The 19,076-nt window shown below is 39.8% G+C and overlaps 1 long non-coding RNA gene across 1 annotated transcript; it reads right to left on the reverse strand.

The window, feature by feature from the left end:
- Window positions 1-9,998: 9,998 nt before the first annotated feature.
- On the reverse strand, window positions 9,999-17,478 carry LOC124265857. Its single transcript, XR_006895563.1, has 3 exons — window positions 17,441-17,478; window positions 10,957-11,071; window positions 9,999-10,171 (listed from the first exon to the last, which is right to left on the reverse strand). It is a non-coding gene; the product is annotated as an uncharacterized LOC124265857 (long non-coding RNA).
- Between the last annotated feature and the right edge of the window lie 1,598 nt (window positions 17,479-19,076).

The raw sequence follows: 19,076 nt of genomic DNA on the forward strand, positions 1-19,076 counted from the left end.
GTAAAGCACCGACATCGAACAGTCGAAAAGGTTATATGATATCATGGCTCGACAAATTTCAGATCGCACGGCCTTCAAAGGCAACGAAGCCTCAACTATATGAGATCATAAAAACCCACAAAGGTGAACCTTTCTACAAAGTTGACAGTTACAGAAAAAGTAAGGGTCACGATATTCTGCGACTTCCACCCTATCACCGTGACCTTAACCCCATTGAAATGATATGGGGTATTGTCAAAGGAGATGTTGCCAGATCAAACACAACTTTTAGATTACGTGACGTAGAGGTTTTGGTTAAGGAATCCCTTAACAAAATCACGACTGAAACTTGGCAAAACTGTGTCAACAAGGTAGCTAACGTCATTGAACAAGGTTACTGGTCTCGGGATGGCTTACAACAGACAACTATGGCACCACTTGTCATCCCTTTAAGTCGTGACTATGACACTACGACAGACGAGAATAGATTTCCCGGAATAGATTTTGAAATGTCCTCCGCCATGACTGGCTGTTCCGTTTCTGCGGTTTCACCCCGCTGCGACAGATAACAACTTTTGCGTTTTCAATGATGATAGTTTCTTAAAGAACTTTTTTGGTGGAGTCCGGAAAATTTTCAAATATAAGAAAGCTGTTGGGTATTAGTAAATGATCAACATGTGTACTATTTATATTTATGTGGCAATTTTGTCCAATCCATAAAATTTGCAATTCATCGGTCCGTTTGTTTCTGACTCAAACGGACTGTAAGTCCCAAAACTTTCAAATTTCTTCCAAAAAATTTAATCGTAGAATATTTGTTTTAAAAATGTTGGCTAAATGTCACTACAATCCCCATGGTCCCTAGTATGGTGATCTACCTTCAGTTGCTGGTGATCTATAATTTGTATTTATATTGTAAAGTCCTAAATAGTATGTACGTTTAAGTCACATCCTAGTTTGAAATCTCTAACTGATATTCTAGTTCTTGTACTGTCCTTCGCAGACAGATATAAGATGTAACATTATAAGCTTTTATATATGACCCTTTTAAGTCACGATATGGCTGAAATATGGTTTCCATGATAGTAACAGAGAATAGAGACATGAGTGAGTGAGTAAGTGAGAGAGTTAAGATTTAAAGTCACATCGGCAATATTTCAGCCATATTGTGACTAAACTAGTTTTAAATTCATAATACATACATATGATATATAAAGCACTGTCTGAAGGACAGTAAAATTACTAGATTATCACAAAATGAGTTAAAACTAGCTAGCATATATCTTATGAAGTAGAAAACTATATTTGGATAATACAATGTAAATGTGAGCTATAGATCACCAGCAACTGAAGGTAGATCACCATACTAGGGACCATGGGGATTACAGTGCCTTTGCTACCTACATGGACCCTAGCTGGATTTACGCCATCCCTTCAGCCACTGGCTATTATAGTCAAATCTAGCCATAATTTAAAATTACAAAAAATGCTACGTTTAAATAATCTGTTAAGTATAAATTTTGGGACTTACGTACCTCCTGTGCACTTAAAAGAACCCACAAATCCGTTGGTATTATGACCAGATGCTAGCCACATGAATACGTGCACACACCTAGTTGCGGGTACAGCACAGTGCAGTAAACTTGGACAAAGTAGTGTCCCAGTCCATCCAGATGTGAATGGGTACCTCGTACGGATGAAAAGTCACATTAACTTGGTGCGCCTAGTGGCTGCAAGAGTTGTATGGTCCCCAGGGAGTTGGGATATATAATACGATGTGTGTCGTTGAGATTGGTATCCAATGACCGGGGAAATACAAAGTGTCTGTGAACTCGGAGCTATTTTAATTTTATACAAAACAAAACAAACAAATAACAAAAACAAAAATACAAAACAAATCAAAAAACTTTGCGAGGCACCTTTCTATAAACAGATTTATGGGTAAATGCACCCGAGGATCAACAAATTGAAAAGTGGTATAAATCGGCATTTGAATGAAGGCACTCTTGTACTGAAGGCTAAAGTCTGGTGTCCCTGCCTAGATCATTTCTGAAGATTGAAGTTTACATTTGTTGGATAGAATAAAGAAGGTGGGGATAGCACTGAGATTCGCAACGGCTGTATCACAGTAAACGATACAGTAAAATTGTATTTTCTTTACGTCGCTTATTGGGTTAAAATGCAAGTAGTATATACAATGATAGTTCTGCCCCCACGTCTGACAGTTGACTTTATCTGTGGAGGACCAAGTCTGGACCACGTCTGACATAAGCTTCTTTTATCAGTAAAGCCTTTGTCAGACTCTCCACTGCACATACCACTTATGCATCTATTTTTATGGTTCAAGTTTTCATGTCCGTGTTGATCCCGTCGATGGCTATCCAATGCTTCATGTCCATTGGCGACAGGGACGTCTTGTTTATCGTCAGTCCATTATATCCTGTGTCCGTCGCTTCTCAGCGTGTTCATCTGATGCCTGAAGTTGCGCGGTCATGAACAGGGCCTCCTTAAACCTGGCGTGTCTGATGTGTTGTTTCACCACATACTGCTTGACCCCTTCGACTTCCGGATGTCGCCATTGTCGGCTTTCAGGATAGACTACATCTTGGGCCTCAAGCCTATGTACTGGGCGATGGGTGTGCCGGCGCTTTAGTCCTTCATCTTGCCAAGGACCTTTTGTTAACCGTGCTGTGCATGGGGTGGTCCTTGTAGGGTAGTTCTTCATGTCCTCGAAGTCACTGGTGGCCAGCTTTCTCAGCTCGGTGTTCATTTTGATGTAGGGCTCCATCCAGGGGCTTTGGTAGAACTTGAGCACCCTATGAATTTTAGTCAGCCTCATACCTAGCGACAGGTACTGCTGCAGGTTGCGATAGTGGACGATGTACTTGTTTTGTTCATCAGGTTGGGTACGAGTTTTTCGACGTTGGCTAGCTTATTCTTCCCCAACAAGTCCCGCTGATAGTCGGACATCCAGTCCGGGTCCACCGTCAACCGTTCGGGAGCCAGGGGTAGCCGTTGTGGGCGGCGTGCAATGCTGCTGGGTACCCCAAGTCCACTTCGAGGATGTAACCCTTCCCCGAATCCGGCGGTATGCTAATGAAGTCTACCATTTCAGATGTCCACTCGAAGCCCTGATGGTTTTCTCTTCCTGTTGCAAGCACTTTAGAAACTTTTCAGCCGCGTCAGGGCCTCTGTACACCACGGGAGCGTTCGTTTGTCGATCGCATCGGACGACCACGTACCCGAACCCACAGGCCTCGTGATCCAGCGTTTTATGTGTGAAGCTCTCTGTGAATAACCTCGATAGTGGTGTCAACGTGCTTGATGAGGGCTTCGAAGTCGGCATAGATGATGTAAGGTACGGGCATGTGGTTCTTGTGGTTGTCGAATTTTAGGGTGTTGTCGCCTTCCTTGGCCATGTCGATTCGTATGGCCGTCTGCCCCACGCCTAGGAAATTCTCCCGGTGTGATTCCAGCAGGTTGGCCCGGGTGGAGCCGTGCAGGCATCGTTCACAGAAGTGTTTTTTCCCCGACATGTGCCGACTGGTCGCTGAACGCCCTGCTGAAGTGTTTTATCCAGACGTATTGACAGTTATCACCTCGCTGGATCATGAATATATTGATCGTCTTGCGGCCCTCCATTGGGCTGATCCTGTGCATGATCGTTTTGTTGCCTTTTCGTGTCCGAAGACGTTAATGGCTATGTTGTTCTGTTTTTCGATTTTGGTAACTTGAGATATGGGGCTGGGTTCGTCAATGCCGTCCCAGTTGAGCCCATCGTCTTCGGGATAGCTGGAAAGTCTATCCAAATGTACGTCGTCGACTGGAACAAGGCAGATCTGATTGCTACCCTCATGCAATCGTCGCCTCTGTTTTTGACGTTGACCATGGCATGTTTTTTCTTGTAGTAGGGGGGTAAGTCCAGGTACGATCCACCTCTGAACGGTACGTAGTTAGCTATGTCCAGGTAGACCGTATCAATATTATCCACTGCCCACCCGGAACCCTGTGGGTGTAGCGTTCCAGGTACTCTCATATTTGTTGAAGCGAGGTGTTGATGGACTCGTCTATCGTCTCGGGTTGAGTCGCGACTTCTTGTTTACCCCTAAAGTAAGGCTTAACATGCTCGGTGCTGCCGTCTGCCTGCTGTTTGTCGAGCGACATTTTACCGTGATTTGGAATTTGAGGCTCCCCAGGTCAGTCAGTTCCTCGTTGACTTTGTCAGCGGTCTGGGGTTTGATATCGTCAATGTCTATGTTCTGGTCTACATTCATCCGCCAGCCCTTCAGATAATTACCTATAGCGTGTTTAGTCTGCACGAACCGTAGATCCGGGACAGTAGACATTGTTTACACCTAAGCATAACAATCTCTAATTGGGCCACTGGCTAGGAAGGGAGGTAACTCTTCCAACCTTATCTTAATAAAAAAATAAAGGAGGCGCCCATAAATTCCTTAATATATATTTAGATAGACCTCATCGATTATACCCTCAACCAACCCGGAACATGCGCAGAGTAGTAGGGTTTCTTGTATTTTGCACCGAGGCATCGACAATCATATCTATCTCCCCGTGTTGATACACATCTACTAGTCCATCATCAAAGTAATTCCAAGTGCGCCAGTCCGCAGTACATCAAACCCTACTTTCACCATGATTGAAAATGCGAAGCACTTCAGGTCTTCCAGTGCCTTATAGAGTTCGCCAACAATCAGAGGTTTGAGGACACCGATATCTATACTTTTACCAACATCCATCTGCCAGCTTCTCAGACAACGACTTTCCGGGGGTTCAACTTTCACTAACTGTAGACTATTCATTATATATACCTAGGTACACACCAATATCAATAAAACGCCCCTCCTTACACCTCTATCCTGAGGAGGCGCTTACGTTCGATTATGTAGTCCTTATTCTTCTCGTAGATAAGCTGGTGTACGTTTCACCCGTGGTCTCTACATACAATTACAGATATCGCTGGCCGATGATGTGTCTTGCTGGTGTCCTCCCATTTGTGACAACTCCCAGTTGTGAGAGACACATAAATTAATGGTTCAGTGCACATAGGTGGTGTTTCCACATCCCTACAATGAAAGTGGGATCAGCCCAGTTGTTGAAGAGTACCCACAGGAGTCATTGATGAGTAGATTAATGAAATAGATTATCAAAGATTCTATTTACACAGAAGAAATAGACTATTATGAAGTTTGAAAGTCATTTTGGTTTAAACATATTTTATTATTATTTATGAAAATGAATTGGGATTGGTGAGCAAGCATTACTGCTTACTTCTTAACACAGCACCCATGCAACATAAAATACAAAATGAAATGGAGGATGTGACGTCATCGATATTGACTATTGCATAAATTTATTTTTAAGTTTACATCAAATACAACTATTCTCTAAGTAGTCATAATTAGAGAGTTACAGTTCTGTGTGTCTAACAAGCTATTGTAGGAATATAAATCAATCATGAGAAGGTTTTTGAGTTAATTTAAGTATTTTCTTGAGAAAAATTTGAAACGTTGTGTCTTGATGATATAATCGTGGACAGATTCAACTATTTTCTGGTTTACACAAGGAGTACATTCTTTGTTTCCGTTCAAAAAGGCATCCAGGTTATAACGGGTAGTGCCGGGTAAAAAGTATTTGGCATAAGAGGCAGTTCGACTGTAAACTTGTATTTCAGAGTTATTTCTTAAACTATATCTTGTAGTTTCGGAGACGGATGTAAATCTGAGTAGGTAAATTAATTTCTCTTTCAAATGATCACGAAGTTACCTACACAAAGTGTATGTTAATCAATTTATCTTATAAAGTTTCATTAAGACTTCCACAAGATTCAGTTACATAGCAAATCAGTAATTAGCTAGGGTTAATCCATTCTATCAGACAGGGGAGTATGGTGTGTTTTCTTTGTTAATTACCTACTCCACTGTCTCATAACTGGGAGTCTCACAATTGGGAGCTCTCACAAATGGGAGTAGACCGTCTTGCTCATCACATAGTTATATACGTTAAAATGACATCACTCTTCATATAGACACCATCACCCATGGTGTAAGTTACGCACATTTGTTTATCAATTTGACAGTATTCATCACAGAAAATATAATCTGACTTAACTCTACACTGGATAGTCGGTTCCGCTTTTAACGGAGTATCTGAACCTGCAGGGCAGCCTATGTTTGTTGTAAGAGGCGACTACTTGGATCAGGTCGTCAGGCTCGAGGTCTGTTTGACAGTATATCATTGAAAACCAGTTGCGTTCATCATTGCTCATGGTTTTAAATACTGGATTGTCTTGTGCAGACACGATTATGTACAAGCCGCCCTTATATCTGAATATTGCTGAGTGCGGCGGGAAAATTCATCTTTGCTCCTTAAAGACCCGTCTAATATTCAAGAAACACAAAAACCGTTGGAAACATTTGCATGTATCTGAACATATTTTACTTGAATTGGTCAAGTCCGTAGATAGGATGAAAGCATCTCCAATAAACAATGTCAAAGCATTATCTCAATATTCATCTGAACAGTTTACATGAGCTCTTTTGGATCGACTCGTGGCCAAGACTTATCAGGTGAGTGAACCAAACATGACTTTCTGCGTCTGATTGACATGTAACGTCATCGTGCACAAGAGCTTGCACTATCACGGAAAAACATGATATTCAGCATCTAACTTAGATATAGCTTCATCGTGTGCATCAGTGACAAACTCCTCGCACTATATAATATTCAGCGTCAAACCGACGTATAACTTTATCGTGAACATCAGTGACGCTAAACTTGCACTATCGTGGAAAAGCGAACATGATATTCAGCGTCTCACTGACGTATTACATCATCGTTTGCATCAGTTACAAAGAGCTTGCACTGTCACCGAAAAAACATGATATTCAGCTTATGATATTATAGCTTCACCGTGTCTATCATGGCCAAGAGCTTGCACTATCACGGAAAAAACATGATATTCATCATATGAACGGCGTATAGCTTCAAAGTGTGCATCAGTGACAAAGAGATTGCACTATCACGGAAAAACATGATATTCAGCTTATGACCGACGTATAGCTTCACCGTGTCTATCATGGCCAAGAGCTTGCACTGTCACGGAAAAAGATGACATTCGGCTTCACAACTTCTTCCTGTCATCAGTAACAAAGACATCAGTGTAAAATCGGGGTCAACGAAATACATGATTATGAAGTATAACTCATGTGCTTCATATAACAAACTCAATGTCTCGGTTAACAATCGATATCGATGGACTGTGGTTGATTTCACGGATATGTTTTCCAAATTTTTGTTGTGTGCATCCATAAAAAAGTTTCTTTGCTTATTAAATTTGTATTCAGATTAATTTGTTTAAAGATGTACATTAGGCATATGTTTTACCTCGTAGTAAAGCACCAAAGTCAAAGTAAGAGCTACAATGTGCAGTGCACGTCCTTGACAACAGGACTCAGTCTAAATTCATGAATTTGTCATAACATAGAAAAAATATTTGAAAAAAGCAAAACAAATAAATCATGGATGTATTCATGAGACGACACTGTCTGTACTGACACCCTTCCCACGCAGAACTTACGTACCGCCGCAGGGTTGTGCTGTTTTGTTCTTACCCTACAGGCGTGGGCCCATTAAGAGAATCATAGGCACCTTTTCTGTGCCCGTGTGTGCGTTATCGACCATACGCAAATGAATCCCCAGTGAACATAATAGACGATGTCATAACGTATGTTTTACTTTGAACTTTCTATATGCAGCCCTAAGATGTAAACAACGTGGCTACTGAGATTTTATTAAAACTTCAGTGCGTGAATGAACTGTCAAAGATATCGGACAGATTTCTCATTTTAAGTACGCTTCGCTGTTATATTTGGTAATTTGAACCCTGAGAGTTCACATTGCTGTCGTTTTGTTGTCATATGAGTGGTTAAAGGCATAACTATAACCTAATCTACAAAATAATACAACAGGCTACAATCCATGTCGACAAAACAGCAAAACTCAGTCGATCCTTAACGTTTACCGGTCCCAAGGCCAAGGGACGTAAACAGCCCCACCATAAATAATTTTAACGCTTAAGAGATCAACGAGACTGACAATTCATATTATGGCTTTTCATTTCCTTTAGCAAACGTTATCACATAAATAATTGCAAAATAGTGCGGTACACTGCATAATCCTACACTCATTGTTTTATATATGTTATATGTGTGTATATCAGATGTCAGAGAACATATGGTGTGTCATATCTATAAATAATCATTTCTTTTCTGTATTGTAGAAAATGGCAGTCATGCATGCAGTCATTATGCCATATATACATGTATTCATGAAATCATGATCATCAGTCGTTAGGATTTACAATATGCTGTTTCCTAGGTAACAATAATTTCGATGCTTCCTATCAGTGGTTTCTTAAATATTGTCCCAGTATCTGTTTGATATTATTCCCCAAGTTGACTAGTTTTTAACACTATTTTTAATCACTATTTCAATTTAACGCATATGAAAAATTAAAATCAAAATTGTATTTTAAACAAAAAAATATAACTAACAATATAGTGAAACTGCAGTGGTTAAATATTCCGATAGTTTTTACATACCCCTTTTATTATTACCTGTCATGAAAACACTCATTTTACTGAAAGTGTTGTCTTTACAACTCATTAACGTAAAAGCTAAAAATATAACAATGTTAGATAGGTATATTTTAACAATATACATTGCAACCAACTGTACCACACACACACACAGCACACACACACACAGACGCACACACACTACACCACACCACACATACTCCTCTCACACAACAACATCATAACACCTCTAGATATGTCAGTGACTTCATCCTTACTTAGTAAGGTGGTGAGCATAGATACACTTACATATATATTTTAAGAGTTTCAGACAATGGAAGAAATTAGAAAGCAAATGTCATTTGAAGTTGATTGAGAAATAATATGTGAAGTGATATAGTTTAAGAACATAAATAACATCTCTGAAAAATGAGAAGTAACATGTGGACAAGAAGTATGCATCCCAACTGGTGCAAAAATCAAAAGAAGGTAATTTGCAAAGTTTAACAAAAGTCTCAATGTATATTGATTGTCTGTTATCGTTCAATAACCATCAAACAGTGAATTTGAATAACTTCACATAAGGCACACCTAGTGAGACCTTCTCGTGTGTTTCATAATGAGATATATGCATAGCGTCAGAGCGACAAAGAAATCTCATCAAGACTGTGATACGAGAGGGATGATTTTAACTTTCCAGTGGTCAAGTATGACCAGTAATATCCTGTAGCCCAGGCCTATATTTCTTAACTTTAAATGCAATCGAGATTTCAAACTGCGCCATACTATCACGCTCAATAGTTGTTCAAAAAGGTTCCAAACGTCAAGGCTTCAGTAAACATTTTATGGTAGATATGTGGAGAACATTTCAAAGCTGACGCATCGTTTTACAACAATGATTATGGATACGTCTTTTGCTACAGAGGTTCAGGACAGTTTGGCAAAGATGAAGGCAAATATCATCAGAAGTCATTTGTGCACAAACGGATTTATTTCGAGGATCTATCATTCCGCAAATAATAAAAATAGTTCAACATGATTCATATCAGCCAATGGAGGAAGAAAATACTTTGTCTATTGTTTTGTTTTGATGCTGTTTGTTTTGTTGTTGTTTTTTTATGCATAAACAACCTAAGTCTGACATACGTCGTTTTGTATGTATCCTTTTTCGGGTGAACAGTTGACCTTGCTGTACATGTTTTCCAGCATTATTACCATTTGATAGTGTTTCATTTTTATATACATGCCAGCCCGTGGTATATCGGAATCGTACAGTCGATCCTGCTGTTGGCAGAGATTTGTAATCAAGTTGCTATTATGCTATAAAGTGGAAGCAACACAGACAGAGAACAAGGGTAGAGTAAAGACTGCATGCTTTGGTTAAGAATAAGCGATTATTGTGAATCCATTCAACATTTCATTGAAGTTGTTTCCAGAGTATTTATCGCACTGGTGAATTGATATATCTTGCATCATATCTGTCCTCTGCCATCTCCGTATAACACGTTTCTGATATTTGTTCCATTGTGGTCTGATCCAGAGAGGCGTACGGTTCATCACGTTTCGTTTCTAACGCTTTGATTTTCATCTGCAGCCTGAAATGTGCAAAGTTAAACTTTATTCAACATTTCCATGCGTCATGGAATGGTAACATGTTGAGCAAAAGAGAACTCTTTCGTTAAACTAGATCGTCTCTTGTATTTGAATAGACTGACCTACATAAGCAACATCAAGAAGAGTTACAGTTGATGCAAAACATGAAGTCGCCACCTGAGGTGTCCTCGAGAATGTGGTTTTGAATTCAAGGCAATAAGAATGGCAACCGTTTCATATCATTTGTGTCATAACAAAAGTACACATTCAAATCGCGGGACAGAATAAGTTCGCCGAAATCACAGATTTCAGTTAGAAACGACTGAAGTGGGTATTGGGTGTTATTTGCTTTATGTTCTCTCTCTGAGTTACTACCGGTGGTTCCTATGGACACCTGTTCACAACATTTTTCTAATACTCTTCACTCACGTACGTACTCTTAAAAAATCAACAATTAAAGTTCTGACAATCTTCCCACCAAAACAACAGATTTCTTTTATTCTATAGATGTTATACTACATGTTTGGATGATAATAATAGGTGTTAACTGGATATACATTGAATACATAGAGAATAAGATACATTTATAAAACATCGACCGGCAACATGTTGGTGTCTGGTTTGTTTTCAGGCGGTTCCTGTACATACCAGGACATTGGATAGACTGTACACATGTCTTTCCTTGTCCCGTATTATAAATCTTGAAAGTAAAAAGAAAGAACATTTTAACACCCCATTCAATAACAACTCAATTACTAATAAGAGGCCGATATACGCTGTTGCTCACCTCCTGATCCACAGAGAAGCCACCAGCACAATGATCAATATGACAACTCCACATGAAATTCCAACTGCTAACGTCATGGGACTAGAAGCTCGTTGGTCAGTATTTATGGAGCGGGCTGAAAATGCAATGTTGGCAATTACTGATTTGCAAACATGTAAGGACGTTACATGCAAACTATTGCCAAAGACGCAACAAAATGAAGTGGTTGTGCAAATTCAGAGCCTTGGTCAATCGCTGGGTTCAAATCTGTTTGATGTAGGCAAAAATTAAGTGGAATTAAGAACCGTAACATATTGAAGGCAATCCCTCAAATTTGCATAACATACTAAGCAGTTTTAATGTAGTCTCTGCTTGAATGTGTACTTTACTGAGAAAGGGAAATACAAAATGTACCATATGATTTAGTGTAATATTTATGAAATCTAGATATCACATGTAATTAATATTGGGGCATTGTTGGATTAAAACGTTTTCATCTCAGATAATCAGAAAATCTCTATTTTTGTACAAGGACAAATTTCATTTCTTAGTTGGCCTAATGCTTGTTTCTGTTAAGCAAAGAATAATATGTACCGTCAACAATGAATACTATATTCGGAAAGTTATATGATCATATACCTGTAAGTTTGGTTTTCACGGTGGGAGTATCAGGTTTTAAAATTAAAGAAATACTCATCCCTTTTACGATTTTCCTCACTTCTAGGATGTCGTCGACAATACTCTGCATTCTTGTTTATTGGATATTTTGTACGTACGTGTTTGACAATTTGCGCCGCTGAATCCAGGAGTGCATCCACTAGAGCAGTGTCCATTGATCTTGTCACATACTTCCTTGTTGTCCAGACAGCGACATTGTTTGTCAGCAGTTGTCCACCAAACCAGCCGTCACTGCAAACTTTATTTCAGACATAGTAATTATCTAGTCGTGTATGTTCGTTTAACACCGAAATACACAATGACATTTTGAAAAGGAGCTAGTGTTTTGTTTAAAAATATTTTTAATTGACTGTGAAAATACACTGCACCTAATTTTATTGGTAATTCTGAGTAAACAACATGTACGTACGTGTTTGACAATTTGCGCCGCTGAATCCAGGAGTGCATCCACTAGAGCAGTGTCCCGTCACCTTGTCACATACACTTCCTTGTTGTCCAGACAGTGACATTGTTTGTCACAGTTGTCACCAAACCAGCTCGTCAATGCAAACTATTAAACACAGGTGATAGTGAACCCTGAAATATTGCTCAAGGATACGTAAATCAAAACTGTCCCTCACTCTAGTATATCTAACAATCTACTGATCATTGTCAAACGTTTAATGTAAATGTGGCATTTCGAAAATGAGTGGGTTTGTCATATACATTGAATCATTTTTTTTACATACATTGCACCTTTTTGGTGAGTGTGGTAAAAAAACTACATGTACGTGCATGTCTAATCTTTGAAGTGCATTTCGAAGTGGAATGCATAAGAAAAGCAAGAAGTTGACATCCATAAATCTTGCTTTACTTACGTACGTGTCTCGACAGTTTGCTCCGCTGAATCCAGGAATACACCCACTAGTGCAGTGTCCAGTGATCTTGTCACACACTTCCTTGTTATCCAGACAGTGACATTGTTTGTCACAGTTGTCGCTAAACCAGCCGTCACTGCAAACTTTATTACAGAAAGTATCCAGTCGTGTATGTTCGTTAAACAGCGAAATATACAATGGCACATTGTGTAAGGATACGTAATGCGACACTCCTTCATTCGAGTATGTCTTGAACAGATTAAACACTATTCATTTTAGTCAGATATTTAATGTACTTGTGAAATTTTGAAAAGGAGCGAGTGCTTTTGTTTAAATATATGTTCATTGACTGTGAAAATACACTGCATCTAATTTTATTGGTAATAATTAACATGTACGTACGTGATTGACAGTTTGCGCCGCTGAATCCAGGAGTGCATCCACTAGAGCAGTGTCCCGTCACCTTGTCACATACTTCCTTGTTGTCCAGACAGTGACATTGTTTGTCACATTTGTCACCAAACCATCCGTCACTGCAAACTATATATTAAAGATGGTATTGGTCGCCTAAATACACTGGAAATATTACACTGAAAACATGTTGAAAGATCAACTTTCCCGCCACCTATAGCATGTGCTGGTCCGGAATGGTTCGGGTGGTCATGATCTGTGAATAATCTGGTTGTATATCATTTGTTCTTTGACTTGATTCCTAAGAGTTATTCATTAACAGGCCACTGCGACGTAGTAGGATATTGCTGATTGAGGCATAAACTAACAAGATTTGGCCAGAGTGTACAAAACATCGTTGGCCCAACGAAAACATCGACGAACAATTGAACTTTAAATCCACATGGTATTAATTCCGCTTTCTCAAATACTTTCTATGGATAAAGGAAAATTCTTGTCTAGTATTGAATATCATTTTAATCTGTGAGACAGAGATTTTGTACTACATTTGCAAGACCAACCAATATATCACTTTTTGTACAGATGAATGTGTTGCTTTGGAATCCAGTACAAGTGAGTGAGTGAGAAATTGAGAGAGTGTGAGTGTGTGAGAGTGTGTGTGAGTGGAGTGAGGGTGTGAGGGAGGATTTACCTCACATCGGCAATATTTCAGGCATATCGTGACTAAAACAACTTTTAAATTCACCATCAATATATATATATATATATATATATATATATATATATATATATATGAATCCAGGAGTGCATATATATCTTGTCTTGTGTAGGAAGAACAGCAGGAACCACTAGAATATCACACAGATGTGAAATATATAAGTAGTATGTAAGTCCGCCGTGATGTAGCTGGAATGTTGCTAAAGCGGCGTAAAACCAAACTCAGTCAGTCAGTATGTAAGTCTGAACTATTTTAAGTCAGATGAACATAACCATTAACAAAGTTTGGTACCTCTGGATTATTTTGCTGATATTTGAATATAATTGGGTACATACCAAATATCTGCACCTCACACAGAGTCAGAAACTCTTGTGGTGTCCGTATGGTAACTGTGTTTCCTGAAAGTGGCTGTCTGCAGGTGACCTCCATGACATTATCAGGAGGTTCAGTTGATGACCAACTGTAGCAGATCTGGCCGTCCACCAGAATCACCATGCCATCATTTCGACTTGGTGCTGCAATTGAACTTATTTTGTGATAAATGTCAATGGTGAACGGTGTTGCCTAACTGTGAGTTATTTAGATGTTTTACTTTGCTAAAGTCACAACGAATGTACCTCTTTTGCAATTCCAAATGAATTATTGGATGGTCTAAATACATCCGTTTCAGATTTTGCATTTGTCCTAATCCATGAAATGTTGATATAGACTTCCACAATACTCACATGTTTTGCGAAGATAGAGTTTCATGCGGTGTATTTTCTCATGGCTGCTTGCATTGAGAACTAGTGTCCATGATGGAGTCATGTCTCCATCACCAGTGCGAGAAGCACACGGACTGTCACTGAATTGATCTGAAATTAATCCATCCACCGCGTAGTCCGCTGTCAGGTTCAGTGGCTGGGAAGTTTCAGGATCTTCATTGTAGACAGATGTCTGAGTTGCGGGTCTTTTCAGAGCGACGTTTCCTTATGAAACAATTCATAGAAACTAGATATATTTGAATGATATTAATCTAGTGTAATTTGCAATAACAACAAGGCATTGACGTTAGAATTGGCAAGGTAGCGGACCGTGACGCGTGATGTATGTGAAGTAGCGTTGTCATGCTGAAACATCTCCCTTTGTCGGTCCATAATCGGAAGCATGTGACGTGCAAGGACTTCGCTGATGCACCGAATTGCTGTCCAATTCCTCTGAACCACCACTAAATCAGACCTTTGTGTGTTCCATATCTTACCCCACACCATGACACTGTCTCCATCGAATCTGTCGACCTGTCGAATGCACCAAACTGCATCGTCTTGTCACAGTCGTGGAGACTGCACAAAGCATTCCTGGTTTGAGACGAATTTTTGTCCACACTGTCAGGAAATCGATTGCTTGAAGTGGGGATTCGACAAAGAACGCGAGTAGTCGCCCCTGTTTTGAGAAACTTCCATCGGCGCAATCGCTTGCGATTTGAGACGATGCAATTTGGGGCAGAATGTTCATTACTCAGACGGCCAAAACGCTGTCTTCCATCTCGCCGGTAAATAAGAAGTCGTGACTCATTAATGAACCAGATTTACCTCCAGTTTCTAAGGTTCCCGTTCCGGACTCTACATACCACCGCAAGCGATTGCGCCTAAAGAATTGGTGTGGTTAAAGACAAAATGTCGTCTGGATGATCTCATAATGTCATGGGAAAGTACCAAGTAGCATATTGACGTCAGTACTTGGTCTGACTCTGTGTTTATGGCTGACTACCAAGAAGCTTAAATAGAAACACTCAGTGTGTCGGTATGCTGACTCTAAAAACAGACACACAGAGTGAGTGAGTGAGTTTAGTTTTGCACAGCACTCAGAAATAGTCAACTCTATAGCGGCGGTCTATTAATAATCTAGTCTGGATCAGACAATCCAGTGAACAAGAGCATGAACATCTATCTCCGCAATTGGGATACGATGACATGTATCAACCGAGTCAGCGAGCCTGACCACCCGATCCCGTTAGTCGCCTCTTACGACAAGCATGGGTTGCTGAAGACCATTTCTAACCGGATCTTCACGAGTCAGACACAACCCATGTGAGTAAATTTGTTATTGCAACTTCCACAAGAAGGGAGATGTTTGGTGGAAGGATAACTGCACAAACAGCCAGAAATCGAATCCCTGCCCATAATGGAGCCCATAATGGAACAATTTTAACGCCTCTTCACCACCGCAATCGACACATAATGTTCAATGAAAGACAGTGGAATTCGATTGTCTTCAGCGACGAATCTCGAGATCCCGTACAGGGATCAGATTTTGCAACCTGTCCTGCTTTATGCAGAGACATGACCCTTGACTGATGTTCCAAGAGACCGCTATACCGCATGCGGCAAATCTTACACAGAATTTTCTATGAAATGCCGGTGTTCAAGCTCTCGATTGGCCGTCGCGTAGCGCCGACCTCAATGATATCTAACACATCTGGGACGAGCTGGGTCGACGTGTTCGTCAGCAAGTCAATCCACCACAGCCGTTGCAAGATATCCAACGTCCCCTTGTTTAGCAATGGCGACGTCTCCTCGGGGTGTGTTTGCTGACGTTCTAAGATCCACAAGGAGACGTTGTAGTTGTAAAGGACGCTAGAGGAGGCCACAACCCTTACAGAAGACCTCAATCAAAATGTTCTCCACACTGTGACCTTCATTCATGAACCTTATCGTTGTTAAAGAGTTCCGGCGTTTTTTCCCCTTTGATGCCAAGATGTTCTATGAACAACATATGTACAACTAAACTATTGTCCTAAACCTAAAATAAATGATCTAGTCCAAAAACATCCCGAGTGTCAAGTTTTCAGTTTGGCTGAATATATATACTCATTCTCTTTCACGACTTTCTTCACTTCTACAGTGCCGTTGAAAATACACTGCAACTTTGTTTATTGGATATTCTGATTCAATAATAACATGCACGTACGTGTCTGACAATTTGCGCCGCTGAATCCAAGAGTGCATCCACTAGGGCAGTGTCCCGTCACCCTGTTACATACGTCCGTATTGTCCAAACAGTGACATTGTTTGTCACAGTTGTCACCAAACCAGCCGTCACTGCAAACTATATAACAAAGATTGTATTTGTTCCTTCATGTGTGTACGTTAAACAACGAAATACACACTTATGTATTGTATTGCGTAAAGCCAAACTCCTCCTCAAAACTGAAAACTTCTCACCTTTTGTTTCGCATTTAATGTATTTGTAGCCTTTTGAAAAAGAGCGTGTTTACTATACTCTTAAAACAAAGTAAGGGAACCTGAAATTTCAATTTGGATAGGATTTATTAACGTTAACAAACCTTTCAAAGACAGACATCTTATGAACGCACCATTTTATCACCATCCCTAAACATAACGCATGGAATGCACATGCACAACGCAGTAGCCCAATACACGTACATAGGGTGTCATTCTTGATATTGACGGTTTTCAAGAAGGTAAATTTATCACCGTGGAGCATTAACTTTGACAATCTTGCATCACACAGTTGTTAGTGTTCGTTTCCTGCCAGTTTTTTTGGCTTGAAAATGAAAATCGTACACATGCAAATTTCACTTCATACACCAATCATCTTTCAAGGGCGATTACTGTCAAACAACTGTGGTCATAAGGAAGTGCAAGTGGTGATGCACTCTCAAAACAGTCATTATTATCATATCAACATTGATTGACTCCGATATCTGCGATATTTTGTTCGTAAATTAAAAATGATATTCACCTACTTTTTGCAAGAGTATATACGTCCTCTATTGTCAGTAATAATACACGACACAGCTTTCATTGGTGATTCTGGGTAATAGCTACCATGTACGTACGTGTCTGACAATTTGTACCGGTGAATCCAGAAATGCATCCACTAGAGCAGTATCCAGTGATCTTGTCACACACGTCCATCTTGTTCAGACAGTGACATTGTTTGTCACAGTCGACACCAAACCAGCCGTCACTGCAAACTATGAAATAAAAGTGGCTTTGGTCGTCACATGCGTGAACGTTGAACACTGAAATACACGCTGACATAATGTTCAAAGAGGCTCAATTACACTCCCTCGTCATTCGCGTGTAGCAATAATGTGTTGACAGTTAAGGTAAGAAAGGGTTTCCAGTACACATTTCTTCTCGTAAGCACTCGTCACCAAAACAAGATACAAGTGTCACAATGTCTTTTTGTGACATGGTCAGCCCAACGTATGGGTCAGTCCTCATTTTCCCGGGAAGCCTGAAATGTTTGTACCAATAAACCAATCACCGTCAACAATGCACTCAACTTTGAACTCCATCCATGAAACGGAAATTTATTTAAATCCACCCTGTCTATCCCATTCTACTAATGGTTAATCTTTGAGACAGGGCTTTGGTGGTACATTGCAGGATCAACTAATAGATCTCTCTTTGACCAGATGTTTATGTTGCTTTGAAATCCATTACAAACGGCCGGGGACTGGTCATGTCTTTACGTTGTAGAGTCAAGCCAAAGGTTACTAGCACTGGTTTTGCAAGATTTATCACATTTGCCTTATACGTGGTTCTAACAATTTATGTAAATTGATGTTATTTGAGGCCTTGTTAACAATATAACATATTAATGAAAGATGAAGTTGTGAAAGTAGTTTTCAACATCTTAAAGAACCACTAAACTTTGTTTTTTGTTACTCTTTTAACCATTACATATGAAAGATTTGTGGTTAGTCTTATGCGGAACACCAAATTTATTCTTTAAAACTTGTGGTTAATTAATACCGAGCGATTAAAAGTGGCCAAAATGTCGCCTGCTTCCCTCTCGCCCGCCAACGAAACCACAGACAGTTTACGTAACTCTGTCGCCAGAGCACTGCAGTGACGTCATATGAGGAACGATTTTCAGTTAGTTGTATAGAAAATGTGTAGCACGCTCATCATTTTGATGACTTCTCGACATCAACGACGACATGCCGAATCGTTGCTTTGTCGTCAATTGCTCCTAGGGGTCGGGCGATGGTGTCCCCATGCAAAGATTTCCACAGGACCCCGCAGTTCGTGCTAAATGGGTTATGTTTGTGAGTGCGAAGCGAGCGTTGTGGAAGCCTGAAACCATATCTTACTTGTGTTCAGATCGCTTCACGGAAGTTAAAGAATCAAAACTACTTACTAGTTGTAGTAAATTATGCATATGATTGATCACCATAAAGATTTTCTATGACACAACTTGTAACATAACGATTTCTTCCTCGGAAGTGAGGTTGTGATCGAAGTAACAATAATATTGTAAGTAGTATTATATTGACACCCACCTCGCTGCCACGAGAGAAATTGTTATGATATACGCTATGTCATGCAAAATCCTAATGGCCATCAATAAAATGCATATTTTACTACCAGTAGAAATTAGTTTTGATTTTGTAACTCGGTGAAAACAAACCTAAATACCATTTATCCACAATACTACGCGATAAATTTCTTGCTACATTCCCA

This window comes from Haliotis rubra, unplaced genomic scaffold (genome assembly GCF_003918875.1).
Source record: "Haliotis rubra isolate DU_JTF1 unplaced genomic scaffold, ASM391887v1 Scf1219, whole genome shotgun sequence".
In the NCBI taxonomy this organism is placed as follows: domain Eukaryota; kingdom Metazoa; phylum Mollusca; class Gastropoda; order Lepetellida; family Haliotidae; genus Haliotis; species Haliotis rubra.